Below are 19,825 nucleotides of genomic sequence, written 5' to 3' on the forward strand. Positions count from 1 at the left end.
GATCTTCATTAACCTACAAATAGAAAAATATAAATTAAACTTAAACTTAAAAATATGTCTTATTCCTAACACATCCAAATATATATATATAACTTACTTAAATGATTTGTATTTCCTAATATTTTGAAAAGTAGTCTCTGTAATATAGCTAATTGTATTGTAATCTAACAGTATAGAGCCTTTTGCTGCTTAATATGATGCTATGGACCTAAGTTGAACCCTGCATTCTAAACATCTATTTGTTGCCAGGTTTTCCATGATTATTTTCACCATTAGAATTTCCTTGAATATAAGAAACAATGAAATAAAATTTTCTTTTGCATCATCAAATTGAATTGTGTCCAGTTCCTGATCTCTGTTCTGTAGCTCAGTGTTGAATGATAATTCTATCAGTGTTGTACTGACTCTTGCTGTCCAGGCTGTGTCTGTGCAGGTTAACTGGCATAATTGCCCTGAGAAACAAATTAAACTTAAGTACACCCTGTATATAAACCCAGGTCCCATTTGGTTTCTCTCACTGTCTGTTACATCCTCTTCGTTTTCACAATGGGAAGTCTCAGTCTCACTGTCCATGTCCATTTCAGAGTGGGCCTGAGGATTTTACTGGGTCCCTGTGCTGTCAGTTATAATCTCCACCTCACCGAGCCTTCTCTTTCTATTCTTCCACCTGGATTTCGACCCCATCAAACACAGGTCGCACACTTTACAGCCTGATATATTCCAGCACAACAGGATTGTGATACTTCCTACTTGAGAACCTGGTGTGTTGCATATAGATTGAACAATTCTGGTTTAATTGATTTGACACAATGACCAGGCATGGAGATTCTGTTGTGGTTATTTGAATTGTAGAGTTCGATCCTATTATTTTCATTATTGGAGCTGAATTTGGTGTCCAGTAACAGTTCCTGTGAGAGGTGGTTAAAATTCGAATAGTTGTGGCTAGTTGAGTGGGTCCTGGCCTTACCAGGACTTCCAGAGTCAATCTCAGTTTATTCAGGGTGTTTAGCCCCAGCTAACTAGAGCTGGACACTAGGTGACCATCATTGAAGAAAGGAAACCGCTTGTCCAAGCACTTGGAGGGTTAATAACAATTGAGGGAAAATATTAACAGATGCAGCAAAGTACAAGTGAGTGGCTACCTATCAGGGCAAAATGTTTCTTGACCTTTAAAAAAGTTATAAGTCTTTTCATGCATTTTCGAGTCTCTCCAAAATGCTTTTGGGGACAAAATACCATAATGACCTATGAACAATACCATGGTTACAGAACTAGGAAGATAACTCCATTTACCAAGACAGCCTTCCCTGAGCACAGCAGGGTCAAAACCCCAGAGCACACCAGGCCTGGCTAGAGGAGATTGCAATGATGAATGAAGCTTGATCTACCTGCGAGATCTTGGAACAGAGCTGAAGATGGTGTCATGTGCCTAAGACATGAAGGAGACCATCAACTGTTAAAATCAAACTTTACTTTTTTGCTTATTGTAAAAGTTAACTTTGCTGAACCAAAAGATGCCTGCTATGGGTCGCATGATTCACAAGTTGGTACACTTCCTGGAAATTTCTAATTTCCCAAAAGCTCAACCCTCATCATTGTGGAATCTCAGACCTCTCATTCTGAGGACACATTACAATCAACAAAACCAAAGACCGGCAGTTGATCTGCCTCCCTATCCTGGTCTGATAACAAAGGGAGAGTCATCAAAAATGATTATACCTGCCCAGGACCTAATAGCCACCATCTATCTCCTAATGAATTTTGACCAGGGGCATAGAAACTGCTTGTTAGCCTGCACCTGACTAATTACTGGGCAGCATCACATGACCAAAGCTTCTTATCTTTGGAAAGTCTGAATATTGCATTTCTAGATTTGCAACTTAGTCTGCTGTTTAACCTCCGGCCTGCAAACACCACTACAGGACTCCAGGCTGACCAACAGCCTGTATCAAGTCTAAGCTTCCTCGAAGCCTGTTTCTCTGGAAGATTCCTGTCATCGTCCACTGAACAGACCGAGTTTCTATATACCAACCTCATCTCGCTGCGTCACCATCAACTTTAAAGGAGTTCTACAACTCCTGCTTCAGTAGCTGAAACTACCTGAACTGCAGTTGCTCTGTGAAGGATCCCTTGCTGGATACTGACATTCTGGACCCTGGCAATCCCTTCAACTGATGCCCATATCTGTGACTTTTTTGCTTTTAAGTTATTCATAGTTGAAAAAACTTCTCTTTCCTATCTTCTTATTGTGTGCTTCTGTGTGTACATGAAGTTGCAACCATCCCCCGGGTTTCAATGCATGAATAAACAATACTCCTGATTTTTAACTCTGAAGAGTGTTTGCTGTGAGTCAGCTTAAAGATGCTAGAGTATTCTTCAAAATTGAAGTTAATCACAATGTACTGTTACTAAGTGAAACCAGGATACAAAGGGTCTTGTTACTGTTCCACCTGTGATGATTAAATTGTTATTAAGTAATGAACGATTTGATTGTTGCCATCAGCATGTAATCCTGTGATAATAGTAACCACATTAGTATAGATGTTAATAAAGTATAGTTAGTTAATGCAGCCCTGAGTCTAACTCAGTCTTTGAAGTGTTTAATGCCTTTTAGGCTGGATACATGGGACAGCCGAGTAAATTTAGGATTCTTAGGATTTCAATATAACTAGTTTTCAGATGGTTCCCTATTTGTAGTCGGTTAATCAAATTTTTTTAATTCATTCACAGGATATGGGCTTCATTGGCTGGGCCAGCATTTATTGCCAATCCCTAGCTGCCCTTGAAAAGGTGGTGATGAGCTGCCTTCTTGAACCGCTGCAGTCCATGTGGTATAGGTACACCCACAGTGCTGTTAGGGAGGGAGCTCCAGGATTTTGACCCAGTGACAGTGAAGGAATGGCGATATATTTCCAAGTCAGGATGGTAAGTGGTTTGGTGAGGAGCTTCCAGCTGGTGGTGTTTCCATCTATCTGCTGCCCTTGTCCTTCTAGGTGGTAGTGGTTGTGGGTTTGGAAGGTGCTGTCGAAGGAGCCTTGGTGAATTCCTGCAGTACATCTTGTAGATGGTACATACTGCTGCTACTGTGCATCGGTGGTGGAGGGAGTGAATGTGGTGTCAATCAAGTGGGCTGCTTTGTCCTGGATGGTGTCAAGTTTTGAATGTTGATAGAGCTGCACTCATCCAGGCAAATGAAGAGTATTCCATCACACTCCTAACTTGTGCCTTGTAGATGGTGGACAGGTTTTGGGGAGTCAGGTGGTGAGTTACTCATCACAGAATTCCAGGCCTCGGACCTGTTTTTGTAGCCTATGGCTACATACATGGCTAGTGCAGTTCAGTTTCTGGTCAATGGTAACCCCTAGTGGGGAATCCAGTGGTAGTAATGCCATTGAACATCAAGGGGTGATAGTTGGATTCTCTCTTGTTGGAGATGGTCATTGCCCAACACTTGTGTGATGTGAATGTTACTTGCCACTTGTCAGACCAAGCCTGGATATTGTCCAGGTCTTGCTGCATTTGGACATGGACTGCTTCAGTATCTGATGAGTCGCAAATGGTGCTGAACATTGTGCAATCATCAGCGAACATTCCCACTTCTGACCTTATGATGGAAGGAAGATCATTAATGAAGCAGCTGATGATGTCTTGGCCAAGGACACTACCCTGAGGAACTCCTGCAGCAATGTCCTGGAGTTGAGATGATTGGCCCCCAACAATCACAAACATTTTCCTTTGTGCTAGGTATGACTGAAACCAGTGGAGAGTTTTCTCCCTGATTCCCATTGACTCCAGTTTGCTAGGGGCTCCTTGATGCCACACTCTGTCAAATGCTGCCTTGATGTCAAGGGCAGTCACTCTCAGTTCACCTCGGGAGTTCAGCTCTTTTGTTCATTTTTGAACCAAGGTTGCAATGATATCAGGAGCTGAGTGGCCCTGGCAGAACCCAACAGGGTGTTTGTGAGAAGGTTAGTGCTAAGCAAGTGCCACTTGATAGTACTGTTGATGACCCCTTCCAGTACTTTACTGATGATAGATGGGGCAGTGAGTAGCGGGGTTGGATTTGTCCTGCCTTTTGTATACAGGACATACCTGGAAAATTTTACACATAGCTGGGTAGATGCCACTGTTGTAGCTGTACCGGAACAGCTTGGCTAGGGGAGCAGCAAATTCTGGAGCACAAGTCTTCAGCACTATTGCAGGAACATTGTCATAGCCCATAACCTTTGCAGTATCCAGTGCCTCCAGCTGTTTCTCAATATCACGTGGAGTGAATCAAATTGGCTGAAGGAGGAGGCCTGGATGGATCATCCACTCGGCAGCAAACACTTCAGCCTTGTCTTTTACTTTGATGTGCTGGGCTCCTCCAACATTGAAGATGGGGATATTTGTGATGTCTCCTCCTCCAGTGAGTTGTTTAATTGTCCACCACCATTCCCAACTGGATGTGGCAGGACTGCAGTGCTTAGATCTGATCCGGTGGTTGTGGGATCTCTTACTTGCTGCTTATGCTGTTTGGAATGCAAGTAGTCCTGTTTTATAGCTTCACCAGGTTGACAGCTCATTTTTAGGTATGCCTGGTGCTGCTCCTGGCATGCCCTCCTGCACTCTTCATTGAAGCAGGGTTGATCTCCTGGCTTGATGGTAATGTTAGAGTGGCGGATATGCCGGGCCATTAGGTTACAGATTGCGTTTGAGTACAATTCTGCTGCTACTGATGGCCCACAGTGCCTCATGGATGCCCAGTCTTGAGTTGCTAGATCTGTTCAAAACCTAACCCATTTAGTATGTTGGTAGTGCCACACAACACAATGGGAAGCTGGGATTTCATCATCCCTGCCGATGCTATCATGGGCAGATGAATCTGCAACAAGAGGGTTGGTGAGGATGAGGTCAAGTATGTTTCTCCCTCACCACCTGCCACAGACCTAGTCTAGCAGCTATGTCATTTAGGACTCAGCCAGCTGTGGTGCTACTGAGCCACTCTTGGTGATGGACGTTGAAGACCCCCCTCCCAGAGTAGATTCTGCACCCTTGCCACTCTCAGTGATGTTCAACATGGAGAAGCACTGATTCATCAGCTGAGGGAGGGCAGTACATGGTAATCAGCAGGAGGTTTCCTTGCCCATGTTTGATCTGATGCCATGAGACTTCATGGGGTCCAGAGTCAATGTTGAGGACTCCCAGGGCAACTCCCTCCCAGCTGTATACCACTGTGCCACCACCTCTGCTGGGTCTGAAAGGACATACCCAGGGATGGTGATGTCTGAGACATTGTCTGTAAGGTATGATTCCATGAGATGGCAATGTCAGGCTGTTACTTGACTAGTCTGTGAGACACACCTCCCAGTTTTGGCATAGGCCCCCAGATGTTAGTAAGAAGGACTTTGCAGGGTCAACATTGCCATTGTTGTTTCAAGTACATTTGGTTTCATTCCTTTTTTGTTATAATTGAGTGGCTTACTAGGCTACTTCAGAGTCAACCAGATTGCTGTGGGTCTGGAGTCACGTGTTGACCAGACAAGGACAACAGATTTCCTTCCCTAAAGGGCATTAGTGAACCAGATGGGTTTCCAATCGACAATGGTTTCATGGTCATCATTAGACTTTTAATTCCAGATTTTTTATTGAATTCAAACTCTACCATCTGCTGTGACAGGATTTGAACCCAAGTCCCCAGAGCATTTCCTGGGGCTCTGGATCATGAGACCAGCAACAATACCACTACACCATCGTCTCCCTGCATCACCAGCAATGGTTTGTATTGTGTGTTTCTAAGTGTGTTGCATTTGGATCTAATATTACATCTCCTTGGTAAAGCCAAATCCTAAAACAAAACATATAAACTGCTGTCAAAACTGAGCAGGTCAGGCAGTATCAATGGAGAGAGAAACATAGTTGTGTTTCGTCAGAACAGGAAGAAGTTAGAGATTTAACGGTTTATAAAACAAGTACAGATCTGGTAAAAACTGGGGAAGTGGGGAGCAGCAATGGGGAAGACCTGTGATAGGCTGGGAGCAGGAGTGATGAAATGACACAAGGAATGATGGTGCAAGACAAAATGAGATGGTCATCAGATGGGCCAATTAAGAAAGAGAAATTGGGTCCAGAGGAGGTGGAAATGTTTATGGCAGAACCACAGCAGCACCTGCTGTCCATGATGCTGTCAGATCATGACCAGTGATTCCATCTCCTGGGACATTGGGTACACTGAGCAATCAGAGAACACTGATCGGGAAGTCAGATTTATCTTTTCATAAAGGCCCTGACTCTGATTGGGGTTTGAGTGGAGCAGTTGCAGGACTCTTCCCTAATTCTATTCTTTTCAGTTGGTTAGTGTGTGCCAATAGTGTGCAACGTCACAGAGCCCGAGCACCAATCATAGACTGCTTGCTTTATTAATTAAGGCAGCAAAAACATCCAAAACATTGAACTTAAAACATCACCAACCAATTATAAATGATAAAAACAAAAAACTGTGGATGCTGGAAATCCAAAACAAAAACAGAATTACCTGGAAAAACTCAGCAGGTCTGGCAGCATCGGCGGAGAAGAAAAGAGTTGTCGTTTCGAGTCCTCATGACCCTTCAACAGAACAGATTATAAATGATAACAGAATTACCTGGAAAAACTCAGCAGGTCTGGCAGCATCGGCGGAGAAGAAAAGAGTTGACGCCTCGAGTCCTCATGACCCTTCGACAGAACAGAGGACTCGAACAGAGGTCATGAGGACTCGAGGCGTCAACTCGTTTCTTCTCCGCCGATGCTGCCAGACCTGCTGAGATTTTCCAGGTAATTCTGTTTTTGTTTTGGATTTCCAGCATCCGCAGTTTTTTTGTTTTTATTTTTAGATTATAAATGATGTTCATTTACTATAAAACATGAAGGGGTAAGATTGGACATAAATGAACTCGAAATTGATGGTATCACATGTCAAGCATTCAATGATAAGGAACATGCCTCGTGATGTTGAATTCAACTATCAGCTCAACAACTACACATAGGCCAGTGAACCTACTCCTGATTCTCGCATTGTTTCTGCATAGCTTTTAATTTACAGAACAAGCACACATATAAAAAACGCTGGGACCTCTGCAAGCTGTCTGTTGATGAACACCCCCATTTACAATAAAGAGTTGATATGTGATATACATCCTGATGCTGTTCTTGCCTTGACAAACTGAACTTTGTGCATTTGGAAGGTTTTGTTTTTGCCTGCCCCTGCTGGTGATTTCCTTCATTTACAATCCCAGTGGTTCAGATCTCCAACAGCAGAATTCCTGCTTCTAACACGGACAGAAAAACAAACCAAACAAACAAATCCACTTAGAGTTATATAGCACTTTTCATAGGATATCCCAAAGCTCTTTACAGCCAATGAAGTATTTTTGAAGGGTTATCACTGTTGTGATGTAGGATAAGCAAGTAAAATTGCATTCAGCAAGCTCCCACAAATCGCAAGGTGATAAGAACTAGATAACCTGCTTTTTTATTGATGTTATTTGGGGAAAAGGCATCGGGAAGAACTCCTGTTCTTTGAAATTTTACATCCAGCTAAGAAAGCAGATGGGGCCTCGATTTATTTATTAGTGGGCACATTGTTTTTTGTAAATTTTATGGAGGCGATCAATTTCATCCAGGAATTCCCATGTTTCTCAGCTTTGAGGATGATGAGAAAATGGAAGAGGAAGAGAGTGAGCTATCAGACAATTTACTGCTCCAGATGAATTCCTGAATTTTCCCATGTTCTGTACATTTTGGACTTGTGCAATTTGCTTTTAGGTGACGGGTGACACAGATCTCTGGGAGCTGGGCAGTTGAGTTGGATAAATTTCACAGGCATTTAATAAAGTCTTCAGTGGCAAATCAGTGACAGAGGAAATTTTGTGTTGAACAGGGTGAATTGCAACCCCATTCCCACAAATGGCGCCAACTCTAGCCCTTAATGTGTCAAATCGCTGGAACTGCAGAAACAAAGGCTCAGATCATCCTGTCTACGGAGAGTCGGAGACAGAATGTACCCTGAAGGATGTGCTACAGGATTCCTTGGAAGTTTCAATGCACTGACTCCATAGGAATTGCTCAGGAAGTTTGAAATTCCGCTGGGCAATTCCCCTGCTCCCCAGATCTCCGAAAAAGTCTCCAACTCTGAGTTAGAGTCAGAGACTTTGGATGATTCCAAATTACTTACCTGAATAGAAACATTGAAACATGGAAAATAGGCCATGAAACCCTTTGAGCCTGCTTCGCCATTCAATTTGATCATGGCTATTTTTATCCTTTATCTTAACCCCATACTCCTGCTCTCTTCCCATATCCCTTGACCCCTTTAGAGCCCAGGTATTTCCTTCTTAAATATATCCAGTGACCTGGCCTCCACAGCCCTCTGTGGTAAAGAATTCCATAGGTTCACCACCCTTTGAGTGAAGAAATTTCTCCTCATCTCAGTCCTAAATGGCACTCCCGAACACCCAACTTCCCCCTCACCCTACCTGACCCAACCTTGCCATCTAACTCCCACTATGACCCTCCAACTACCCCCCAACCTGAACTGACTAGCATCTGACCTGACAATGCACCCCCTGGCCCAACCCGACCACACCCCAACACACCTACCCACTCACCCACACACCACCCTGCCCACCTGAATGACCAATTACCTGACCTACCTACTACCCTACCTTGCTGCCACTCCACCCATCTGCTATCCACTGCCTCATTCATCTGCCACCATGCCAACTTACCCCACTGTTCCACTCTACCCACCTGCCACCCTGCCCAGCTATCACTCTACCCAGATGCCACCCTGCCACCTTACCCACCTACAATCCTACCCACCTGCCACCATACACTCTTAGCACCTACACATTCACCCATTCCCTCATACACTAAGACAGTGAAAAGCTGTTGAAATGCCCCAAGCTTTTCAGTGTGTTAGTGAATCACTTACCAGGATCTGCCAACTGGTGCTGTAAAAAGTTGAATTTTTGGCCCAAATCTTCCGGTCTCCAGTTGGACGTACCCTAAAAGATGTGCTACACATCTCCTCAGAAGTCCCAATGCAAGGATTTCTAATGGGCAATTCCCCTGCTCCCCAGGGACCTCCGAACAAGTCTCCAACTCTGAGTTACCTGGATAGTTACCAAGAAATGTTAGGCTGAAAAAACAAGTCTAACTCATGGGTAACTGTACAAATGTCAAATCCCCCACAACTTTCCACCGCCCCCCCTGACTCCCCTATCTTTGACATCTGACTGCCCCTTGGCCTCCAACCCCTCCTGACCCTCTGACTACCCCCAAAACCAATGACCCGTTTCTTTGACCTGCCACCACCCCCTCACCTTCCGACTCCGACCCCTGACACAACCTCATCACTTTTGCCCAACCTGCCACTCTGCTCGCCCTGCCACTTGTCACCCTGTCATCCTACACACCCTACCCGCTGACCACCCTACTCACTTACCTCACTTATACTTGTTCAATAACACAGTGAAAAGCTATTTATATGCCCCAAATCTTTACAGTGAATGAAGACTTGCCAAAATACAGCAGCTAGTGCCCTGAAAAGGGATTGTGGCTTGGCTTCCCTCAAAGCTCCTGCATTAAAAGGAAGGACTCCCATAACAGGTTCAGAAGCCTAGGCCAGAAATGCGGAGCTCCATTTTAGTGTAAAACAAAAGGAGTGGAGTGCCATTCCTCAGGAGATTCAGCCCCAGGTATACTCACATTCCTGAGGAAGTCAGGATTGGAAGTCTGGGCTCGGAATGCAGAGGTCTGTTGTGGTGGAGAAAAGTAGGAGCCAAAAAGACGTTGTGCCTATCGCACAGCTGGGTAATGTGGTATATGAATTTCAGTCCCAGTGTGATGCTAGGTATGTAGGCCGTACATCCCAAAGACTGGTGGATTGTATCAAACAGCATATCCCAACCACTGTTCGCAATGGGCAGGGTATGGATAGCACCCAACCAGCCTGTGTTGGAAAGCTCAAAACGCAGTGTCCAATTAGATGTGATTCCGCGACTGGACAACATTTGCTAAATAATCCTCAACGTGCTCAGGATTACGCTGACAACCAATTTGAGATTGTCAGCCGGGCCTGCAGTGTGATGTATTTACAGGTACTGGAAGCTACATATATTAATACACAGGGCCCTGTTCTTTGCAGACAGAAAGAAGATGCACACACATTGAGCATGTTTCAGCTAAACAAAATAAGTGACAGCCATTCGCTAACTTATTCCTCAGCGTAATGCCTTGACCAATCAGGAGCAAACTGCCTGGTTTAAATTTTAAACAATGCTTGGCAGTTAACTATCAGTGACCATGAGTTGGTACATTCCCCATGGCATTCCCCTCTACCAATCAGAGTCCACTTGCCAAGCAATTAGCACTCTCTTCTCATACAACATATATATTATTGCTTTCCCCTTATATTGGTATTCTTGTGAAGTGTCCTGAAGAGTGCAAGACAAAACGTTTTGATGTCTCTTTTTTCAGCAATACTAAAGTAGGAGCAGGGCAGCAATCTGAAAATGATTGCTGTTCATCAGAGGTTTCAGCCCAAAATGAATAGAAAGTTGTTCATAATGTGGAGTCACAGAGCAGGAATTACAAAGTGTTCTGGTCAGGTGGCAAAATCATTCACTGTCCAAATTTAGGTCCATGTACCACGGTACTTCGTAGTAGTGTAATTAAACACAAATTAGTACCAAACCACATAAAGAGATGTTCAAGGAGGTGAATAAAGGTTTGGTCAGTTTTAAAGAATGCCTTAAAGAAGAAGAGATACAGAGAGGTTTATGGAGAAGATTCCAGAGCTTGGGGCCTAGGCAGTTGAAGGCACCAATGGTGGACTGAAGAAAATGAGTGATGTAAAAGAAATCAGAATTGGAGGAGCACAGATTTCTCAAGGGGTTGTAGGCCTGGAACAGTTACAGAGGTAAGGAAGGGCCGTAGCCAAGGAGAGATTTGAACACAAGGGGCTAAATTATACAAGGCCCTGTGGTCTCCACCCTCAGTTAAAAAGTTAAGGGGGCAGCCCACCCAGGGGAAGAATGGCTGCCCCACAACCATTTAACAGCCAATAGGTTGGAGGTGGGATTTCTGCACTACAGGGATAGGAATTCCTGCCTCAAGGAGTTGCCGGCCAATCAGAGACCGACAGATCTCAAGCACCAGCAGCCACAACTCGGTGGTGAGTTCAGCAATGGATCAGACTTTGTAATGGCGGTCAGGGAGGCGGGGGGGCGGGGGGGCTGGAAAAGTGCAGGTGGATTTGAGATGAGCCATGGGGAGAGGAGAACCTGGAGTCATGGGTGGGGAGTGGTTTGTGGTGGAGGGGTTACACTTTTGCTGGGGGTGGTGGTGGGGTTCCTCCAATGGTCCCAGGAGGGAGCCCTAGTCTAAGTTTAGGCTGGTCACTTGACTTGGGCCTCTCCCACTGCCAGTTTAATCCTGACTGCAGCAGGGTTAGTCCACAAGTGGACATTAATTGCCCACATAAGGGCCTTAATTGGTCCACTGGCAGGTGGGTCATCCAACACCACTCCTGTTGCTGGCAAAATTGTGGTGGGGGAGGGGCAGGATTCACCTTTGGTCTCTGCAGCCCACAGTGGGGGTCATTAGTATCTCTTCAGAAATAGCAAGGCGCAAGTTTCTTTGGTACTGCCAGGTAGCTCCTTTTGTTCGGGGGGCACAGAATGACATTGCTTTAGCCATTTTGTATGGTCTTTAACAAAAACAGAATTACCTGGAAAACTCAGCAGGTCTGGCAGCATCGGCGGAGTATGTTCTTTGTCCATTTTAGAATAGAAATAGCCATGAAGATATCTTTATCTATATTATGAAAAATATACAGGGTGAGGTTTTAGTCCCCTCAACGTCCTTGCGTCCTCAGAGGAAAAAAATGAAATCTATTGGTCTTATGTAGGAAGAATAGGGAGTAGAGAAGTATGCATTTGTTTTCTCATTCACACTGGTACCTCACTCACATAGTGAGCAGGGGCTGCATTTTCTCTGCTGCATTTTCCTTTTTTGATGTTTAAATTTGGGTTACAACATCAGTAAGGACATTGTCTTTTCCTGGGGTCTGGAATAAGTAGGTTGAGGGGGGAGGTGATGGCGTAGTGGTATTGTTACTGGTCTAATGATCCCGAGACCCAGGGTAATGCTCTGGGAAACCAGGATTTGAATCCTGCCTTGGCAGATGGTGGAATTTGAATTCAATAAAATCTGGACTTAAAAGTGCAATGAAACCATTGTCGATTGTTGCAAAAACCCATCTGGTTCACTAATGCCCTTTAGGGAAGGAAATCTGTCGTCCTTACCTAGTCTTATGTACATGTGACTCCAGATACACAGAAATGTGCTTGACCCTTCAATTAGGGTTGTAACAAGCCACTACAAAGACATAAAACTGGACAGACCGCCCGGCATCGACCTAGGCACCAGAAATGACAACAGAAATCCCCATCCTCAATGATGGAGGAGCCCAGCACAGCAGTGCAAAAGAGAAAGCTGAAGCATTTGCAACAACCTTCAGCCAGAAGTGCTGAGTAGATGATTCATCTCAGCCTCCTCTGGAGGTGCCCAGCATCACAGGTCCCAGTCTTCAGCTGAAGGCACTGGATGGTGCAAAGGCTATGGGCCCTGAGAATGTTCTGGCAATTTTGCTGAAGACTTGTGTTCCAGAACTTGCCGTGCCCCTAGCCAAGCTGTTCCAGTACAGCTACAACACTGGCATCTACCCGGCTATGTGGAAAATTGCCCAGATATGTCCTATACGCCAAAAGCTGGACAAATCCAACCCGGCCAATTACCGCCCCATCAGTCTACTCTCAATCATCAGTAAAGTAATGGAAGGAGTCATCAACAGCGCTATCAAGCGGCACTTGCTTAGCGATAACCTGCTCACTGATGCCCAGTTTGGGGTCCGACAGGGCCATTCAGCTCTTGATCTCGTTACAGCCTTGGTTCAAACATGGAGAAAAGAGCTGAACTCCCGAGGTGAGGTGAGAGTGACTGCCCTTGATATCAAGGCAGCATTGGAATCAAGGAGCCCTCGCAAAATTGAAGTCAATGGGAATCAGGGGGAAAACTCTCCACTGGTTGGAATCATGCCTAGCACAAACGAAGATGGTTGTGGTTGTTGGAGGTCAGCCATCTCTGCTCCAAGACATCATTGCAGGAGTTTCTCAGGCTAGTGTCCTAGGCCCAACCATCTTCAGCTGCTTCATCAATGACCTTCCTCCCATCATTAGGTCAGAAGTGGGGATGTTCGCTGATGGTTGCGCAATGTTCAGCACCATTCGCGACTCCACAGAAACTGAAGCAGTCCATGTCCAAATGCAGCAAGTCGGACAATATCCAGGCTTGGGCTGACAAGTGGCAAGTAACACTCGCACCACACAAGTGTCAGGCAATGACCATCTCCAACTAGAGAGAATCCAACCACCACCCCTTGACGTTCAATGGCATTACCATCACTGAATCCCCCAGTATCAACATCCTGGGTGTTATCATTGACCGGAAACTGAACTGGACTAGCCATATAAATACTGTGGGCAAAAGAGCAGGTCAGAGGCTAGGAATCATGTGACGAGTAACTCACCTCCTGACTCCCAAAGCCTGTTCATCATCTGTAAGGCACTGTTCAGGAGTGTGATGGAATCCTCCCATTTGCCTGGATGAGTGCAGCTCCTAAAACACAGAAGAAGCTGGACACCATCCAGACAAAGCAGTCCGCCTGATTGGCACCACATCCACAAGTATTCACTCCCTCCAACACTGACACACAGAAGCAGCAGTGTGTACCATCTACAAGATAACTGCAGGAATTCACCAAGGCTCCTTAGACAGCACTTTCCAAACCCACAACCACTACCACCTAGAAGGACAAGTGCAGCAGATAGATGGGAACACCACCACCTGGAAGTCCCCCTCCAAGCCACTCACCACTTGGACTGCAGCAGTTCAAGAAGGCAGCTCACCACCACCTTTTCAAGGGCAACTAGGGATGGGCAATAAATTCTGGCTGAGCCTGTCCTTATGGGAAAGTCTATTCAGGCTAGAGTTCTGCATTTTCCTCTGATGGGAATCAGGCATAAGCAAAGCCATTGATTTCAGAACTCTCCAACTCCTGATTTAACTGTACTCTAAAGGGTTTGGGAGTTTTAGATGGTGATTAGCATTCAGGGGTGAGTAATGGTCAAGCTGCTCTTAAGTCAGGAGTTGGAGGGTTCTGAAATCAATGGCACCTTGAGCCCTCACTTGAGGTCTAGGGGCGCTATTTCACTCTTTAGGGCCTCTGAACCTTCTCCAGTTTTCTGCTCCTCTGCAGATGTCTGCTGGCTGACATGAGCCTCTTTCCTTTCACTGGCTAGCACCTAACTGCCAGCCAAATCATTCCCAAGGAGGAAATTGATTCCTGCTGCTGGTGGTTCAGGGCCAATTCCTACTGTAACACAGTCTGAAACAAGGTCACACTCCATGTGGACCTTATGGAGGGGTCCTCCTCCCACACCACTGATCAGTGCTTGGCCTTCAGGGAGAACTTAGGGGGTAGGTTTAAATTTCCCTCCAACTTTAAGGACTGAGTGGCCCCTGTGTCCCGGAGCAGTACCACGGACTTGCTCACATTTTGGGACCGGTATGGGGCACTGTTCCCGAATGGATAAAACTCCGGAAACTCTCTGGGAGTTTGTCCGGCTCAGACACACGTAATGCCATGTTCTGAAAAAGGATAAGATTTGGTAGCAAGAGTCCCTGCCTGCTCTGCTGCGCTACCCATGGTGGTGGCAGGGTGGGTGGGAGTCCTTCATGGAACTACTCATGTGGAACCCCCTATTAGACCTACAGGCTTCCTTCACAAGCCTCAGCACTCAGGTCTGGAATGGCCTATTTTGTTGCAGGAAGAATACACCGGTCTCCGGGAATTCTCCTTTCGGGCTGCCTGGGGGTTTCTCCCACTCTCTTTTGTGTTTTCTTTTCTGGGTGGTGGGGGGGGGGGGGGGCTTTCCTCTCTAGATCACCCTGCTTACCTTTCCAATGCTCAGGGGTATAGCTTGGAAAGGGTCTGCCTGGGTTTCCAGGCCTATGGGTGAGATCATAGCTGTCTGCCTTGACTGCTGCACCCCAGGCTGTGAAGATCCTTTGCTACTCGAAGTGCGTCCACAGGTTGAAGGTTAAGCAATTTTTAAATTCCTCCAACGATACCAAGTCACAAAACCCCTCAAACGTGCGTGGGATTCTTAGGGCCCTTTTGTGATTTATTTCAGCCGCTCAAACTCGACATAGGTTTGTGTGGACTTCCTATGAGCGTTCCGGAATTGCTGGCAGTATTGCTGGGACTAGCTCATAGGCACTTAGGATGGCAGCCTCATGGACACATCAGGAGTCAGCATGGAGTAGACCTCTTGGGCTCTCCCTGACAGCTGCCCTTGAATTAAAAACGTCCAGAGCTCCAATGGCCATTTTCACTGTCCTGCTATTTTCTGGAAAGTGGCAAAAAAGTGACTCCACATCACTGTCTTTAAATTTGAGAATGAATCTGGCATATTTGAAGGCCTCAGAGAATGGTATTGTGTTAGAGAGGCTGCTTCTGGGTAGAGTGAAATTTTCCCTTGCAGTTTTCAGCAATCAGTCTCTCTCTCTTTTTGCACTGCCAGTGCCATTTCTAATTTTCAGAGCTGGAATTCTCTCTCTTTCCTGTTCCCTCTCCTGAAATTCTAGCTGCAGTCTGTGCTTTTCCAGCTTGAACTTGGGGAAGGTGAATTGGGAGTCATGGTTGAGCTTGACATCGAACTGCTCTATGGATAACATGAGACCCAAATGTTCCAGCAACAACTGGATTAGTTCATTTCTCTTCAGTTCATTGGACAATTTTAACTGTACCTCCCTAACCACAGCTCTCAGTTGTCCTGGGCTAAGGGCCACTAAAGTTTCACCATTCAAATTTCCTCATTTGGCCCATATCTGTGCAGCAAAAGTTGATATCTTCTTAGTGTTAGGCGAAAAGGAATTTGCTGTGGTAAGTTACCTGTGTTTTAAAATTCATTTCAGCCATTGAGATTTTTCCTTTTGGCTTCCAATTGACTCTTTTATATTAGATTTGGCTCATCTTAATTTGGACTCTGGTTAAGTTCAAATGGGTGGTCCTGGATTTGAGCTCCCAATTTCTATTATGGACAGGAGAGGGGTTAATTTAAACAGCACTAAATTTTCCTCTCACCACCCATCTGTGAACTGAAAGGTGCTTTGACTTGTTTGCCCCTTTATAAGCAGTGGTGTATTTCCAAACCGCATGGTTTTGGTGTGATCCAATTTCTAGTAATAACCCTGCAACAAACTCCAGATAGGATGAATTCAAAGGGTTAGTTTATTTGCACACACTTAAATTCGGGGGGTGGGTGGTTGCAAGGTTGCCGCTTTTGTGTTCATACAGTAAAAGAGGGATAGAGGAAAGAAAGATAAACAGTGCAGAAACCACAGAGAAAAGAATTATTGTTTCACATGGGTCTAGCATCCAAAATCAAAGTCCAACGAGATATTCCTTCACAGAGGTCGGCAGGCTGAAGTGATGTTGCATAATTCACTTTTCCAGTGGAGTTGACTTCACACAGTAAGATAGGCAGGCAGAGATGAGTCAGCCTTGTCTGATGGTCCAGAAGTTCTAGGAGAAACAGTGTAGATGGGCCCAGGTATTCAATATAGGCAGAGCACCTTTTCTGTGATGCTGCTAGCTAGATGGTAAAATGGCAGACTGAGATTTTGCAGTACAGCATGGTTACACAAGCTAGAGGTCCACGTCACGTAACTCACATCTCTCCACATTGTCTTTGACAAGAGATGTGTATCCCTCGACTGGTTTCCTCAGGTGGTTAAATGTCCCAACTATCAAGAATTAAAAGAAAGGTTGTGGGTCCTTTGTCCTAGCAGATTAATAAACTCTGGTTGGTCAATCTGGATTATGGAATGTAGCTGACCTTTGTATAGTTGTCTTTGAATTTGGTCTCTGCAGCACACGGGGGGGGGGGTGTTGTTTCAGTAATACTGCCAGATAGCTCCTTTTTTCAAGTACCACAGAGTGACATAGCTTCAACCATTTAAAAGATCTTTGTCCAGTTTTTAAAATTTTAAAAATGGTCATGAGAATGTCTGTATCTGTTTTATAAAGACTATATAGGGTGTGGTCTTAGTCTCCTCATGGTGATATTTTTGCTCCACTCAAGACCCCCCCCCCTCTTTTCTCATCCAATCCTATCAACATATTCCTCTATTCCACCTTGTATACTTACCTAGCTTTCCTCTAAATACATCTTTACTATTCTCCACAATTCCATATCTGTATGCTCACAACCTATTATTGTTTCCAGTTCTCTGTTTTATTCCAAACTCTGTGTACATTGATGCACAAGCAATTTAACTGACTTTTCATACAATTTTTTTACACGCCAGTTCTATTCGTTGGCCATTAACATCTCCCTTAATTAAGTCTATCCTATGTTCCTATTTTGTTTATATTTAGGTTGATGTCATTTCCTGTAAATCCCTCCCCCTCTCTTATTAGTTTAAAGTCTTTGCCACCTCCCTATTTACCCTTCTTGCAAGGATACAAGTGCCATCCCAGTTCAGGTGAAGCCCATGCCATCAGTACAGCTCCTCATCCCAGAACTGGTGCCAGTGTCCCAGGAAAATCAACTCATTTTTCCCACACTAGCTCTTTAGCCATGTGCTAACTCTCTTGACCTCTCCACCACTTGAAGCGCATGATTCAGGGAACAATCCAGAGATTATTACTCTTGAGGCCTCGCTTTTTAATTCAACTTTAACACCTGAGCAAGACCCTCTCTCTGTTTTTGCCTATGTCAATTGCTCCAGCATGTTCCACAATTTATCCCCCACCTCTCCAAATTTTACCCTAGCCACCTCGAGATAGCCCTTAACCGGGCACAGAGTCACACATCCTTCAGGAAACTCACTCTTGTCTGTAGAGGACACTATCTATTACAGAATCTCCGATCATTGCCACATTACGATTCTGTTCTTCCGCTTCTATCTCCATGCCTCCCAATCCCAGACAGCCATCTGAATCATGGTACCTTGGTCTGCATTGTGACTGTCCTCCTTGTGGTCTTTCACCTAGTCCTCACAGGTAGCGTGTACATTGTACCTGTTGGACAGGGTCTGCGGGACCCCCTTCTCAACCTTTCCTAAACCCCCGATACCTGTTCCCTGTCAATTAGACCTGCCCCTTGCTGAAGCTGTGCTTTCCTCTAGGGTGGGACTGGATTCTGGATCAAACTATTGTTTTGAGGCTCTGTCACTTTAATTTTGAAAATATGATTGTTCAACTTTCTACTGACTGGAACTTTTGCAATTTGAACTAAGACAGAGCAAACTGTTTAAAAATGCAAAACCACTTTCCAAGGTGGAAATGAGAAACCAACAAATCACCCTCAGGGGAGGAGAGAAGACATTTCCTGTAATCAATGCACCCATCGAAACTCATGACTGTCTATAAGGAACAGACATTGAGAATGCAAAGCACTGGATATTGAAACAGTGGCTGCTACAGATAGACACACCCCAAACCTCTTGGAAATATACAATGGGTGAAATATTTCAAGGCAAGGCTGCCAGTCACTAGAGACAGCGACTGCATGTGACACAGGCAGTATCTAGAAAGCCTTGCACAGAAGAAACAAGTTGAGGTTTGCTTGCGCTCTCCCGCTCTCTCTTTTGGAATAATTGTGCCATGTGGTTCGAGGAGCCAACTCCACCAGAAACCTACCAGCGAACCGAGGTCTCGTACTAATTGCAACATCATCTACATCTGACCACATCCAAGAAACCAACTAACCTAAAACAGTCGCAACGTTTAAAATCTACACCTCAAGGACAATCAAAGGACATGTCACCTATATTCTTTGAGTCATTTGGTAAAACAGAACTTGAGTATTGCTGAAGAAAGAGACATGCTGTCAAAGCTTTTCATCTTGCACTCATCAGGACAGATGCAAGATTGCTAATTGTAAAGGGAACAACAATTTATACTGTATGATAAGAGAGTGCTATTTGATTGGCAAGTGGACTCTTGATTGGTAGAGGCATTGCCATGGAGAATGCACCATGAATGAAGGGAAAATGGCAGTTAACTGTTCACTGATGTATTCTGCATGGCAACACCTCTATCAATCAAGAGTCCATTTGCCAATCAAATAGCACCCTCTTATCATACAGTATAAACTGTTGTTCCCTTTACAATTGGTATTTTTTGCAAATCATCTCTCTTCTTTCAGCAATATTCTTTTAGCTTTTTTTATTGGGCTCAAACTCCCCTTATTCCTGATAGATGTGTACATGTGTGTGTATACGTGTGTGTGTGTGTGTGCATGTGTATCCTAATGACTGCATGGGGGCTGAATGCTTGACATAGTGTTTTGTTTCATTTCTCTTGGATTTAATGGTTAATAAATTTGTTCTTCCTTTGATTAAAGAAAACCTTTTTTTGACTGGGTCCTTATTATTCACAGCCTAAATAGTAAAATATATTCGGATTTGCAAAAGACATATCCTCATAAAAAGAAACTTAAACCTTTGTTGTGACCAAACCAGGAGGTTGAATAGAGGGGAGTAGTTCACCCCTTCTCACCTGGTTGTAACATTTTTCAGGAATTCCTTCCCTCCCTTATGTGTCAGTCTCTCCAATTTGCACTCCAGTTCAATGACTCTGAGCTAGAGTGACTGAAGGCAGAGACGTTTCCTGTCGGTGTGGGAATCTGAGACGTAGGGCCATACTTTTGCAGAGTGGTGAAGGGACCTTTAA

This window comes from Carcharodon carcharias, chromosome 9, assembly GCF_017639515.1.
Source record: "Carcharodon carcharias isolate sCarCar2 chromosome 9, sCarCar2.pri, whole genome shotgun sequence".
Classification (NCBI taxonomy): domain Eukaryota; kingdom Metazoa; phylum Chordata; class Chondrichthyes; order Lamniformes; family Lamnidae; genus Carcharodon; species Carcharodon carcharias.